The sequence below is a fragment of the Orycteropus afer genome, unplaced genomic scaffold (genome assembly GCF_000298275.1).
Source record: "Orycteropus afer afer isolate SDZICR_OR568_19922 unplaced genomic scaffold, OryAfe1.0 scaffold00836, whole genome shotgun sequence".
Classification (NCBI taxonomy): domain Eukaryota; kingdom Metazoa; phylum Chordata; class Mammalia; order Tubulidentata; family Orycteropodidae; genus Orycteropus; species Orycteropus afer.
This window is the reverse complement of record NW_006922423.1, coordinates 199,888-213,555: the sequence shown is the minus strand read 5'-3', so window position 1 is coordinate 213,555 and position 13,668 is coordinate 199,888. Positions and strand designations below refer to the sequence as shown.

The window sequence follows — 13,668 nt, the reverse complement described above, 5'->3', positions numbered from 1 at the left end:
AAAGTGGTGAAAGAATCTTTTAATGGAGTATCTAGAAGAAAAAGGCAGTATGTGGTAACTGACTTGCACATCAACTGTCTGAGTCTCAGGAGCTTCATCAGAAAGGCGAATGAGATAGACAAGATCAAGTGTGTTTGGAAAATGGAAGTTTAAGCCCTAATCTTTCATATATAAAACTAGGGAGTTAATGAATGCTAAAATATCTAAATCCCTGTTTCTGAGTCTGTAAAGAAAGCTTTAGATTGTGAAGGTCCTTTTCCAACTTTAATATTTTTTTTCTGGTAGCATAGTGCCTAAAGCACTTGACTGCTAACCAGAAGGCTGGCAGTTCAAACCCACAAGCTACTCCTCGGAAGGAAGGTTGGGCAATCTACTTCCATAGTGATACCGCTTCGGAAACCTAAGGGGGGGTTGCTATGAGTCGGGGCTGACAAGACGGCACATAGCAACAACAACAACATAAAAGCATATTTATTATAAAGTTTTAAAAATGCAAGAACATTTTAAAATTGAAAAAAATAATTTCTCATAACTCTATTCCTTCTCTACTTATTCTAGATAAGTTTAAATCCATACATAATGGATAAAATATTTATATGCAATTCTTTTTTCTTTTTCTTCTTTCTTTCCAAGAATTACAGATAATTTTCTTTAAGTCATCGAAATGATTTGTAAGTACAAGTCTGATCTTTGGTCAGTATTTAATTATATCAATTAAATATGATTGTTCTTATTTTTTATTTTTATCTGTAGTTGAAGATTTAATTTTTTTTTAATAATGCAAATAATGAATGATCATGAATCTTTACTTAAGTTTTGGATTATCTTCCCTAAGAGACAGTTACTCAGCTGGAATAACTTCTTCAAAAACATGAATACTTTAAAAGCTCTTCTGAATGACCTCATAGAAAAATTTTTAAAAAAAACTCATAACAAAAGTAGGTGATAGACTCATCCACACTTACCAGCATGGAATACTATCTTGTTATTTCATTTATTTATTGCTGATTTCTAAAAGATATCATTTATCATCATTGATAAGAATGTTTATTTATTACCTGATTTTTAATTTTCTCTTTTGTGCATTATTTTTTTCTGATTTTTGTTGTTGTTGTTGTTGTTGTTGTTGAAGTCTGCATACCTAAAAGTTTTGAATGATTAATTTAGGATTTTCTCATGCTCGGTGCAGAGAGAGGTGAGTATTAAGGAAATTCTTGCCTAGTGAGTTAGCAGTTAGCTCATAAATTTTGAAATCAGAAAACAGATCTGAAAGAAAGGAGTAGGATTCAAGAATAAATATTCTGTTCAGCTTCTGAGAATGTTGATGATCCTATTCTCCAGATTCTACCTTGTATAAGAAGGAGAACTATCTTAGCTTAATATTAGGAAGAAATTTAAAAGATTAGATATGAAGAAAGGGATGCCATCTTCACAGGAATTTTTCATAATAAATATTCATGATTATGCAAAACTTTAGAGATTTAAAACATTTTTACATTTATGGTTTCATTCAATATAACAATTGAAGAGGACAGACAAAGAGGCAGATAAAGTATATAAATAACAGGTAAGTTTACTGTGATGCATCCATCTGGTTTGTGAAATTAAACAATGTTTCATGTCCATGTTGTAAGAAGAGGAAGTTGTTCTGGGAGGTGAGAGCATATTGAGGAAAGAAAAATAAAGGCTGAAGATGTAAACTTGAAAATATCTTTTACTAAAACCATTGCTGTACCTATTGTCTAAGAGAGGAAATAGGGAGAAGGGAAGAATAAACAGAGATCTGTTCCTTCGGAATCCCAGTGGGAATTCCTTAATCTGATTGAGAGTATCACCTCTGGAATTGCACCAGGGCTAGAATAGCACTGATATCAATAATCATGGGATAGCTTGATCAAGACCAAGGTTCTGTCAGTGATGGAGGTTCAGAAGCAGAGAACTGCTGAAGCAATGTTTTTTGTTGTGGTTGGTTCCTCAGTGGAGCTATGGAAGCCTATAGCCACAGAGACTTGGTTTAATAGACATCAACAGACAGAGGTAACTATAACTTATTTCATGGACAGAGATGAATTTATTTAATTTATTTCAGGACTTTGTAAATTATCCTGGAAAGGGAAATGCTATAAGAGAGCAAAGTACCATACCAGCCAGAGACAACATGAATTATTAGAATTTCAGAATTCTAATAATCCCTTTATGGGACCTCTGCCAACCTCAAAATCTTACTCTTTACCTCTCCTCAAACACATAATGGTTAACAGGAATTAGACAAATCATCTCGCATCTTGGATATTGTTAATTGTAACAGTGCGAAGATCTGACATAAACCAGATGGTCATTGGAATGCAGGCAATATAGACCAGAAAACTTAGGGCTGTCTAACTCTCATTCGCTGCATGAACTGAGAAGTAGAGAAAACCATTCTTCAGACAGTAGAGAATGACACAGCTTTCTGCCTATCTGGGTTCCTGGGCTTCTGATAGCTCTTTAGGCACTGATTCTTATCCCTTTATTATAGGTAGGCTGCATTCCTGCCCTTGAAATCTCCTACACATTTTTGGAGTTTTAATCATTTGGCTTAACATATATCTAGTCAGTTGGAGTTTTTAGGAAAACAAAAATAGTTCTAATTATGTTAGTATGACAACAGCCCAATGAAACCTGGGACAAAAGGATCATGTTATTAAGTGTCATATCATATTAACATTTGCTTTTTTTGATTGCATCAGTCCTCTTTAACTTTATGAGTTCCCCAGGCTAGGAAAAGGAGCTCTGGTAGCATAGTGGCTAAAGCACTTGACTGCTAACCAGAAGGCTGGTGGTTCAAACCCACCAGCCACTCCTCGGAAGGAAGGTTGGCCAATCCTACTTCCATAGTGATACTGCCTCGGAAACCCAAGGAGGGGTCGCTATGAGTCGGGGCTGACTGGGTGGCACATAACAACAACAACAGGCTAGGAAATGCATTATATTTTAGTCATATCTTCTTCCTCCTCATCTATGCAGTATTTTAACATACATTAAAACTTTATTGAATTTTCCTTTGGTAAAATAAGAAGAATTTTATTTTAGAAATTCATAGAGTGAATTTAGAATTCATAGAGTGAAGCCCATATTTTGGAAACCTCAAACAATTCTCATTTTTGAGAACCTAAATTGTAGAAAGCCATCTCCTCTGGAATATACTGAAATGTAGTCAACCATTTGTTGAGGGTAGGGCTATATGAGATTGAATATCAGCATGTTCCTTAACATTCTGTATCTAATGAATTGCCATACATCATATATTTAGCTTTGAATTTTATTTTACAAATACACATGCTAACAGTATTAAAATGTAGGACAATTTAAAAAATATATCTCATGGAAAACATTTAGTATTAGGATTCCTTATGGGTAGAAAACACAGCGGAAAGAATAATGTGTCTTCAAGATGGGAAAAGGGGCTAACAGGCTTGAATGAACTTTGATCTGCAGCAGAAGCTTCCCTGCAGTTACTGCCTTCACAGAGAAAGAGGGGTGATGCGACTCCTGCAGAGAAACACTGCAAACTAAGGGTAGATTTGTTGAGTTCAACGTGGTTGCTATGCATTATTTTTTAGATAACGGAGCATAACTAAAGTAGGTGCAAGCTGAGAGCTGAAATCTAGACTTGAAGTTTAAAGGAAGTCAGTGGGAAATAAGGAAGAGTAGACAGGGCTCACTAGCATGCTTTAAAAAAATCCTGGACAGATGTTATTTAAATCACACGTGTTTCAGAGACAAGCTTATTAACTGTACTTTAGGAAGATAAAAATTGTATAATGAATTTAGAGAAAGACAGTAAATATAAGCATAAATACTTTGGTAAATACTTCTGTGTATTTTTCTCTAATGAAAATTTTATAGAATATTTGTTACTGTTTTTTAGCAAACATAAATATAGTTAAATATTTGCTATATGTCAGGCACCGAGGATAAAAGAACAAAAACCTGTTATATTCTTTAAGAGCTCAGAGTCTATTTGGGGAAATAAAAACACCAGAGATTCCAAAGGAGTGTGGAGAGTGGGTAAAGTGTACCCATGGTTTAGGGGTACAGAGAAGGTGGCCTCATTGAGTTCAGCCTGGGTATGGATTTTCCAGGGACTATTTTCTCATGGAGTGATGGTCGGTTTCAGTGCTTCTTACATTATAAATACTTTTTCTTGATTGGACAACTTAAACCTAAGAGGACTTACATTTCTGAACAAAGCTTTTTCATGTTTAATATTCTTGGATTCTATGGTAGACTCAAAATAATTTTTTTACAGAAGCAGATACTTTACAAATATGTGGTCATCTTAAAAATTAATAAAAGTGACTCTAAGTAGGATATGCCCATATTCCCATACACCGGTTTTCCCATTTATTTTGTGCACACACACAGGTATGTACATAAAATGGATCTGAACATATTTTATGCCACACAAAGGGTGAATTTGTTAGGAAAAAAGTGTGGAATGCTGAAAGTTGAAGAGGAAGTAGCTTTTGTTTATCCAAATGCCCTATAATTTCTGTTACTACTCAGACCTCTAGTACAATGTACATACATACAAACACACCACTCTCTCTCTCTCTCTCTCTCTCTCTCTCTCTCTCATGTCTTCCATACTTCAACAATCATGATCATCCCTACTCTAACCATGTAAATTTAACAAATGATAGTGATAAAAGTAAGACAATGTGGGTTTGGGACCCAACAGAAAAATTTCCAATTCTCAAAACATACAAATTGGGACACAAAGATATAAAAATGCACTTAGCTTGACTTGAATTTCAGGTGTTTTGCAAGAAACTTTACCACAGTATATAAAAGAAAGCCATGATAGGTATTGTGATCCTATGAAAAAGATACTGACTCACCCAAATGAATCCTTAGTGTCATGGTGAAAGGAAGGAATCTGGGTGAGCAAATAGAGAGACTGCACTTTTCTGCTAGTCTCATGGACTATACATGAATCACTCAGTGCAGCAAAGCATATATGTATTAAGAGAATTAGAAGATCAAGGAACTATGTTGGACTCATACATCAAGATTTAGAAATAATGGAATTTCATAGTACTATTTAAACTCTGTCATGCTATGCTACAAATATATATTTATTCACTAGCCTACATCTCCCACTAGGCACAGAACTAAGAGTTTTGTTCAGTTGTGCAAGGGGTCTGCACAAGTTGGAGGTTAACTTCACAGCAGCTAATGACAACATCAAAATTTCGATAAGACTTAGTTTGCATCATGGAAATATTTAAAATGTAAATAATGAATAAAAACTGGGTAAGGAGTAGATAGGAACTCTGTACTATCGTTGTAACTTTTCTGTAAATCTATAATTATAAAATTATAAAACCTTTTGGAAAAATAATATGACAGCAACAGTCCTTCACCTCTAATGATACTTTTTCAATTTCACTTAAAACCCATTCAAAAAATGAATCAGAATGTTTTCCAATTTAATGAGAATGTTTTGTTGACACTATGTAGCTGTGAATGAAAGAGAACTCATGATAATAAATGACAGAAATTATTAATACCCAGAACGAACAGACACAATGCATCTCACCGAAGTGAAATACGTCTTCAAAGTTTGAGGATTTTTTTTTTTTTCATTTCTTTTCTCTGTAATTAGCTACAATTAACAATGTGATGGATATAGGAGATGACAGTCTACAAAATTAATTTAAATATATTACAGAAATCTTCTCAGACACCTTTCAAATGCTGTCAACACCACGTATTTTTTAAAATAAAAAAAAATAAAACTTACAATTACCTCAGGTTTCTATCTCTACACATGCTTTCTTGTCTTAGAAAATATAGTAATTTACAATTAATTTTTTGTATTGTATATGACGATAATATGTATACTTGTGTGTATATGTAACTGCAAACCTTCAGTTAAGGCCATTTCACTGTAAGTACTTTACAAGTGTCTTAAGAGACATCAGTATCCCCATTGTTGAGCCTCATAATGTGCTACATAGCAATTCCTTGACATTTATGACTCTGCTAACCCTGTCTAGTTTACTTCATGAAATTGTTACCACAGTTACAGCTTTGACCTCATCATCACACTCTTTTCTTGAACCACACCATTTGGAAGCCATAGGTTGTCATAAAAATATTTTAGGACTGGAATCAAATGTTAACTTGTACTATCTGAAAGCACCAATATCTGGTTTTGGCAAATACTATGCTATTAATCTCATGTGGTCTAGCTTAAAATGTAAGTTTAAGGGGCTCCAGTAGCACAGTAGTTAAAACATTTGGCTGCTAACCAAAAGGTCGGAGGTTTGAATCTGACAAGATGCTCCAGTTTCCTAAAGGTTTACAACCTTAGAAACTGTCTGGGGCAGTTCACCCTCTCCAAAAGGATGGCAGTGAGGCAGAATTGACTAGATGGCAGTGGATTTGGTTTTTAGTTTTAATATATAAGTTTGAGTATTATATTAATCTTATATTTATTTACCCTTTTATGACTGACTAAAATCACAGTTATCTACCCTTGTGATTTGCCTTCTCACTAATCCCTGAAAGTCAGCAAAATATAACAGAATTAATTTAGAGTTTTAAGGCAATCAGATGCCATTTTATAATCCTAGAATCATGGTCTTTTTTTCACTTGTGGTATAATGTGATAGCACAATTTTCTGTCTTTCTATTCTTAGTTCACTCATAAGAAAAAAAGAATAAAAAAGGAGAAATAGATTTAAAAACTTTTTTTGAGGAAAAATAATAAAGGTGAAAATATAAAGTATGGGTTTATAATAAATATTTGCTATAGGCCAATCACTTTTTCTTGTCTAAATTCATTCTATGATCTACCTGTGATGTCAGCAAAAGTTTGAATCTCAGGATCAACCATTATAGCCCCTCATCAGAAATCCAAAACAATTTTAATTCATCCTTATCAGCAAATAATTGTTGAACTCCTATATTTCTGACTCTATGCTAAGTTTTGGTATTAATGAGGTACTGATCCTCATTGAACTTACTCTTTAATCAAGAAGCCTACAAAAAACAATTAACTAAACACATGAAAGTATAATTGTAATAAAGGTAAGGGCTTTCAAGAAAGCAAATAGAGTTCAGGGAAATGCAATAAAGAGTGTATGACTCAGTAGAAGGAGGATTATTACCCCTTCTATCTTCTTCCCTCTGTTATCTCTCTCTCCCCCTATATCCCCACTCCCCAAGCCAACAACTGTCTTCTTCACTGTTGCCTCTGAAATGGTACATTTAATTAAAGAAAGTCATAATTTGTGGCTTATGTTTCAAGTATAATATATTTCTTTGGATTCTTACTGCTTATTATGAACATTTGACTAAAAGGACAGATAAGTAGCAAAGAGAACTTTTTCAGCAATCCCTTAAATACTCTTCCATATGGCTTGGCAAGCTGCATTACTTTGACCAAATCCCTTAATCTCTGACTATTGTCTCTCAGAAAAAGAAGGAGTGGAATTCAGAAAAGGAGATTCAAGATCTTCCAAAAGTAGAGGTTAGGGAAAGTGAGGCCATTTATGAGAACCCATCCCTTCATTCAGTCTTCAGTTGCTTTCTGTTCCCTGAGCACCCACCCCTCCCACCTGTATTCATTTTACTGTGCTGTTTGTTTCGTTATTCTAACACCACCTTTTGAATGCTAGCTTACATAATTTCCAAAAAATGTAGTGCCTAAGGCACTTGACTGCTAACCAGAAGGCTAGAGGTTCAAACTCACCAGCCACTCCTTGGAAGGAAGATGAGGCAATCTACTTCCATAGTGATACAGCCTTAGAAACCCAAGGAGGGGTCACTGTGAGTCGGGTCTGACTCAATGGCACATAACAACAACATTATTTACATTTTTCCTTTCCTTGGGTCCTCCCATAAAGTTTCTCCCTTTCTGAATTCCTAGATACATGTGTTTCACTTTTTCCTATGTTCTTTAAAACTTTCAATTTTGAACTGCCGTTGCTTGGGTATATATCACTTCCTTTACAAGATATTGCCTATTTGAGGTCAGTGATCATATTGTGTATGTCTACCATATTTCTTTGCATGAGAGAGATATTCAAATGAGTTTGGAAGAATAAATATTATACAAATGTGTTTATCCATCATTTTTTACATTCTTGTCATCAGCAAAAGACCATATTTCTACAGTTATAATCAAAATCTTTCTACATGGAAAATCGCAGAAGTTTCTATAGTGAAGATTTTTTATTCAGTTCGTAGCTCCAAGTTGAACTGGATAACTCCAAGAGCTCAAATATAGCTACTTTGAAGTGACATCAATATCTAAAAAGTTAAAATTCAATTAGACCAAAAGATTCCTTCATTTTCAGAACCCCAAAAAAGCACTAGATTATTAAACTGATAGAATTAACTATGTCTAATTAGGAGCTCTGGTAGCATAGTGCCTAAGGCACTTGCCTGCTAACCAGAAGGCTGGCGGTTCAAACCCACCAGCCACTCCTCGGAAGGAAGGTTGGGCAATCCTACTTCCGTAGTGATACTGCCTCGGAAACCCAAGGAGGGGTTGCTATGAGTCGGGGTCGACTCGACGGCAAATAACAACAACAACAAATTAGGGATTACTCTTTCACTGATGTTTTCTCTACTTAACTGACAACCTAATATAATTGTTGTGTACTGGTCTATATGGGAGAGCTCTCATGGCACAGTGCCTAAGGCATTTGATTGCTAACCAAAAGATTGGTGGTTCAAACCCACCAGGCACTCCTCAGAAGGAAGACTGGGTAATCTACTTCCATAGAGGTACCTCCTCAGAAACCCAAGGAGGGATTGCTATGAGTCAGATTCTACTCGACGGCAGTGAGTTTAGTTTGGTTTGGTCTATATGGAGCCCCTGGATGGAGAAAATAATTAAACACAAGGATACTAGCAAAGCCATTGAAAACTTCATGGTGCACAGTTCTAATCTGAAAGATGTGGGTCACCATGAGTTGGAAGCAACTCCACAGCATTGGTTTGGTTTTGATTTCCCACTCTATACAATGGTCCCCTTCCAGTCACTGTCTCTTGGGTTTCCTATCTTTCTCTTTCACCTTTTCTTTCATTTCCCTCCTTTTTGATTCATTTTCTCTTCCTTTCCCTTTGATACCTTCATATGCCTTAAATTTACCATTGACATGCATGAAGCACAGATTGATTTTTAGGAATAAATTGATATTCATTGTAAATGCTATAACTTTAGAATGTACTCGGCAGTATTCTGATCAGTAAAGGAAAAGAAGGATCAATATGCTGCCCCTTGAAAAATGCTGATAACAGGCATTGCCTGCCCTTCCATCATCACTCAGTTCTGAAGCAGTATTTTCCTAGTAAAACTGTAACCATTTCTTGGTCACTGACTCTGGATAAATAGCTCTTCTGTTTATCCTGGTGGAAAATATAGGCAAGGAATTTGTAATCTTTCTTTCTTTTTCTTTTTTTATTCAAATTGATATGGGGCTGCTAATAGAAACATTTATGTAAATGATGCATATTAGCAACTGACCTTGAAGAATAACAGCATTTCCCACATATAAACAAATCTCTACTTGGCACTTCACTAGTGATAATGATCCTGAACAGGTGTTAATTCTCAATTTGCAAGTTCATTATGGATCTGTTAAAGTTTAGAAGTTTAGCATTTCCCTCATGTAATTCCAAATTTTGCCATTTTCATCTATATAGTGGGTTTATGTTCTCTCACTTCCAAAGAACATATGCTCTGCAATGATAATATGGTCCATAGCATATTCAGTATTGCATAAACATTCTTTCTCTTGAAGCATTTACCTACAAATGTGGTGTATTCTTAGTTCTCTTTCTCAGTTTAGAAGTTCATTTAGATGACAAACTGAATTTCTGATGAATGTTTTCACTTTTTCCCCCAATACACTTTTGTAGAGAGTCTGTACTGAAGAACATTCTTTCTAGCAACATGAATAAATATACTGTTGCCTTTCTGATGTTGTGTTTTGTTTTCAATGGTGGGAGGAGTAATCTGAAAACCAAATGGAGTTAGTCATCAACACTTTATCAAAAGATAGAAAGAAACCATATATTCATAAATGTACTGGTCCAGTTTGAAATGAAGAGGAATTGGCATTAATCTTAGTTAAACCAAAATGATGAAAAATAAAAGAAAATGTTATTTTTCCTAAGTCTGGGGAAGCTACTTGATGAATCTTCAAAATGTTGGAAACCAAAATTGGGGTTAGTGTGAGTAAGATTTGACCCAAAATGAGAAGTACTGGAATGTAAGGATATAATTATGTTGGAAATAAAGCATATCAGAAATATCATAATTAATGTAGAGCAGAAATAGAAGTGAATAGGACATATGACAAAACTAAACACATACCACATCTATAACATAATAAGTATAAAAAATCAATGCAGTATTTTATTTGATGAAGTAAACGATTTTAAAATAGTTATTTGAGTTTATAATTAAAATATTTGAATGTATGAAATATTGTTGTATATTTTGTTATTTCAAATTTATTATAAATACTCTGGTAGAATAGTGCCTAAGCCGCTTGACTGCTAACCAGAAGGTGGGAGGTTCAAACCCATCAGCCACTCCTTGAAAGGATGATTAGGCAATCTCCTTCCGTAGTGATACCACCTTAGAAACCCAAAGAGTTTCTATGAGGCAGGTCTGACTCGATGTTATACAACAACAACATTTATAAATAAAATAATAGTTTGCTGACAAGTGATGACAGAAGTGCAAGGGAAGAGAAACAAGAAACAAAGCTAAAACTTGTTAAGTACTTGCTGTGTGCCAAATACTCCTTTAGAAACTTTCACTGGTGTTACTAGATAATGCTCATGAATAGATTGATCAGTTAAAAATGCCAGTTTTACAGCTACATTAACTAAAAATTTTGAATGTTTGGTTAATTTAATTATTAACTAAATACACACAGCTAGTGAATAAATGTGCCAGAGGTAAAATTAATCTCTGTCTTTCTCTGTCATTTCACTTTGCTTTTGAAAATAATAATAATAAGCTTAGTGACATCCAGTTATACAGAAGTATTTATGTGTGCTTGTGGGAAGGACTTGAACCTGCATTAAGGAGCAGCCTAAAGCTATTTCAGTTGGAGCATGCCATGATGCTGATATATTACATTTTTGGAGGTTGTTAATTACAGTGGGAAGAAGAGTTGCTGTGTTAGAAGATCTTTAGTTCAATAAGAGTTGTTTGTGTCAGAGAAAAAGAGAATAGTGTAGTAAAGAGCCTGCAGAGATATATTTTAAGTAAGGCTCTTTTCTCCAGGCTCAATTGAAGCAGATGTCCAGGTAAAGTTTAGTGCCTAGCAACAGAAAGGTGATGTTAAACCCTGTTTTTGGTGTTTTTTAATCTCCCTTTTTTTTATGTTTTATTTTTATTAACAGAAAAATCAACTCTGTACAATAGCCAAGGTTGGTGGCAAGTTCTTGGTCTATGCCTTTTCCAGCCTAGCAATTAACATTGCTTCCTCAGTGAGTGTGGCTTTCATCATTGTAATTGGTCCTGATCACTTCTACCAGCTTCTTCAGAGCTCCTTTGTCTTCCAAACTCACTTTTGTGGAAGTTACTGTAGTGCTGGTCTTTCTTTGAACAACCTAGTCCAGCCGGTCGTTCCTTCCCCTTGATGACGCAATCAAAAAAAAAAAAACCTCACTGCCAGCCAGTCGGATCTGACCCAGAGCGACCTCTCCTTTGGTTTCCAAGGCAGTATCTCTATATAGAAGTAGATTGCCCAATCTTCCTTCCAAGGAGTGCGTGGTGAGTTTGAACTACCAGCCTTCTTGTTAGCAGTCAAATACCTTAGGCACTATGCCACCAAAGCTCCTCCAAAACCAAAACCAAACTCACTGCCATTGAGTCAATTTCGACTTATAGCTACCCCTCCTTGGTTTCTGAGGCAGTATCACTACGGAAGTAGATTGCCTCACCTTCTTTCTGAGGAGTGGCTGGTGGGTTTGAACCGCCAGCCTTCTAGTTAGCAGCCGCCACCAGAGCTCCTGTTGTTGTTGTTGTTGTTATGTGCCGTCGAGTCGGCCCGGACTCATAGCGACCCCTCCTTGGGTTTCCGAGGCAGTATCACTACGGAAGTAGGATTGCCCAACCTTCCTTCCGAGGAGTGGCTGGTGGGTTTGAACCGCCAACCTTCTGGTTAGCAGTCAAGTGCTTTTAGCCACTATGCTACCAGAGCTCCTACCAGAGCTCCTAGAGAACCCATTCTAGGATACAAGGCTTGCAGGAAGACAACCAACTGGAAAACAGTATTAGCTGGAATACATTTTAGCCTAAAGTAATCACTTAAAAAAGCTAATTTGGCAGCAATTGCTCAGGGTTAAAAAGCTCATGTGTTTGTCCTTCAACGGCTAATTCAAGGAGAAATTGATATCACTGAGAATAAAAACAGTTTTCGCATATTCTCACAGTCGAAATTTCACATATTCTCACAGAGCACATTTTGGAAATGCTTATTTATTTGTTCCTTTGTTTCAGATGAAGATGTCAAGTGTATAATTATCTTGAAGTTCAAGACTCTAAGCGAGGGCCAAAATGGCCTGAGACTTTAATCCCAGAAATTGGTGATGTTTATAAAAAATAGGCCAGAAGTTTGAAACAAGTCAAACGTATTCCTGCATTATGGAAAAGTCTGATCTATTTCAGTTACATCCATCTCCCAAAACAAAAGCATGTGAATGGCTTTTAAAAAATGAAAAGATGATAAATCAATCAAGGTTAAAAAAATACAAATTTAAAACATAGCTAATTATAAACTTCAATAAATTAAAAAGATAATTTGTGTTGACAATTATACAGGAAATGAGTGATATATTGATATAAATTGTTTAAAATCTACAAAGCAATTTATCACTATGTATCAAGTTTTCAAAAAAGAAAGTACTTTTACCAAGAAACTTTCTTTCTAGAAACTTATTCAACACATATACTCACATATATGCACAGAGAATATTAATTTGATCAAATATAGTATAAAGCATTGGAAATGAAGAACCATAATCTCTTACAATATGGAGCCTATTGAATAAATCATTCTACAGCCACACAATAAAACAATACAAAAAAACAAAAACTAAAAAAAAAAAAAAAATTAAAAGTGGCATATTTATCTGAATATTGGGGAAAATTCAAATCTAAATTTTTGGTGAATAAAGATACAGAACACTATATAGAATGCCACCATTTATGTAATTTATATAATACTCATTCAACTCACACACACATTTTCACACACAAAGGCCTGCTTATGTGTGGAATCTTACTGAAAGAATGTATTATAGACAGGTAATACTGTTATGGAAAGAATTAAGGAACACAAGGTCAGGGAAAGAAGATTTGTCTGTCAGTTTGAAGCATTCAATTATTTTCCATATGAATGCAATTCATACTAAAAATGCTCAGGATTTCCAATGATAAGCAAACAGAACCAAACAAAAAACTGCATGAAATAAAGCAAAATACAAATAATTTTTAAGTTATTTTCTTCTTTTTTCCAATAATGTGTTATATGAATATATTAAAATACACTTTTGAAAATACATGATTTTATTTTTGCTTGTACACTCAAGATATTGGAAAGGTAGCATCAATGTTTTGCCTAAGTCTCTTTTTTAAATGCATTT

At 34.9% G+C, this 13,668-nt stretch overlaps 1 non-coding gene across 1 annotated transcript; it reads right to left on the bottom strand.

Annotated features, from left to right (window-relative positions):
- Window positions 1-12,354: 12,354 nt before the first annotated feature.
- Window positions 12,355-12,427, bottom strand: LOC122151869. The gene has a single exon (XR_006164315.1). It is a non-coding gene; the product is annotated as a small nucleolar RNA SNORD36 (small nucleolar RNA).
- Window positions 12,428-13,668: the final 1,241 nt, after the last annotated feature.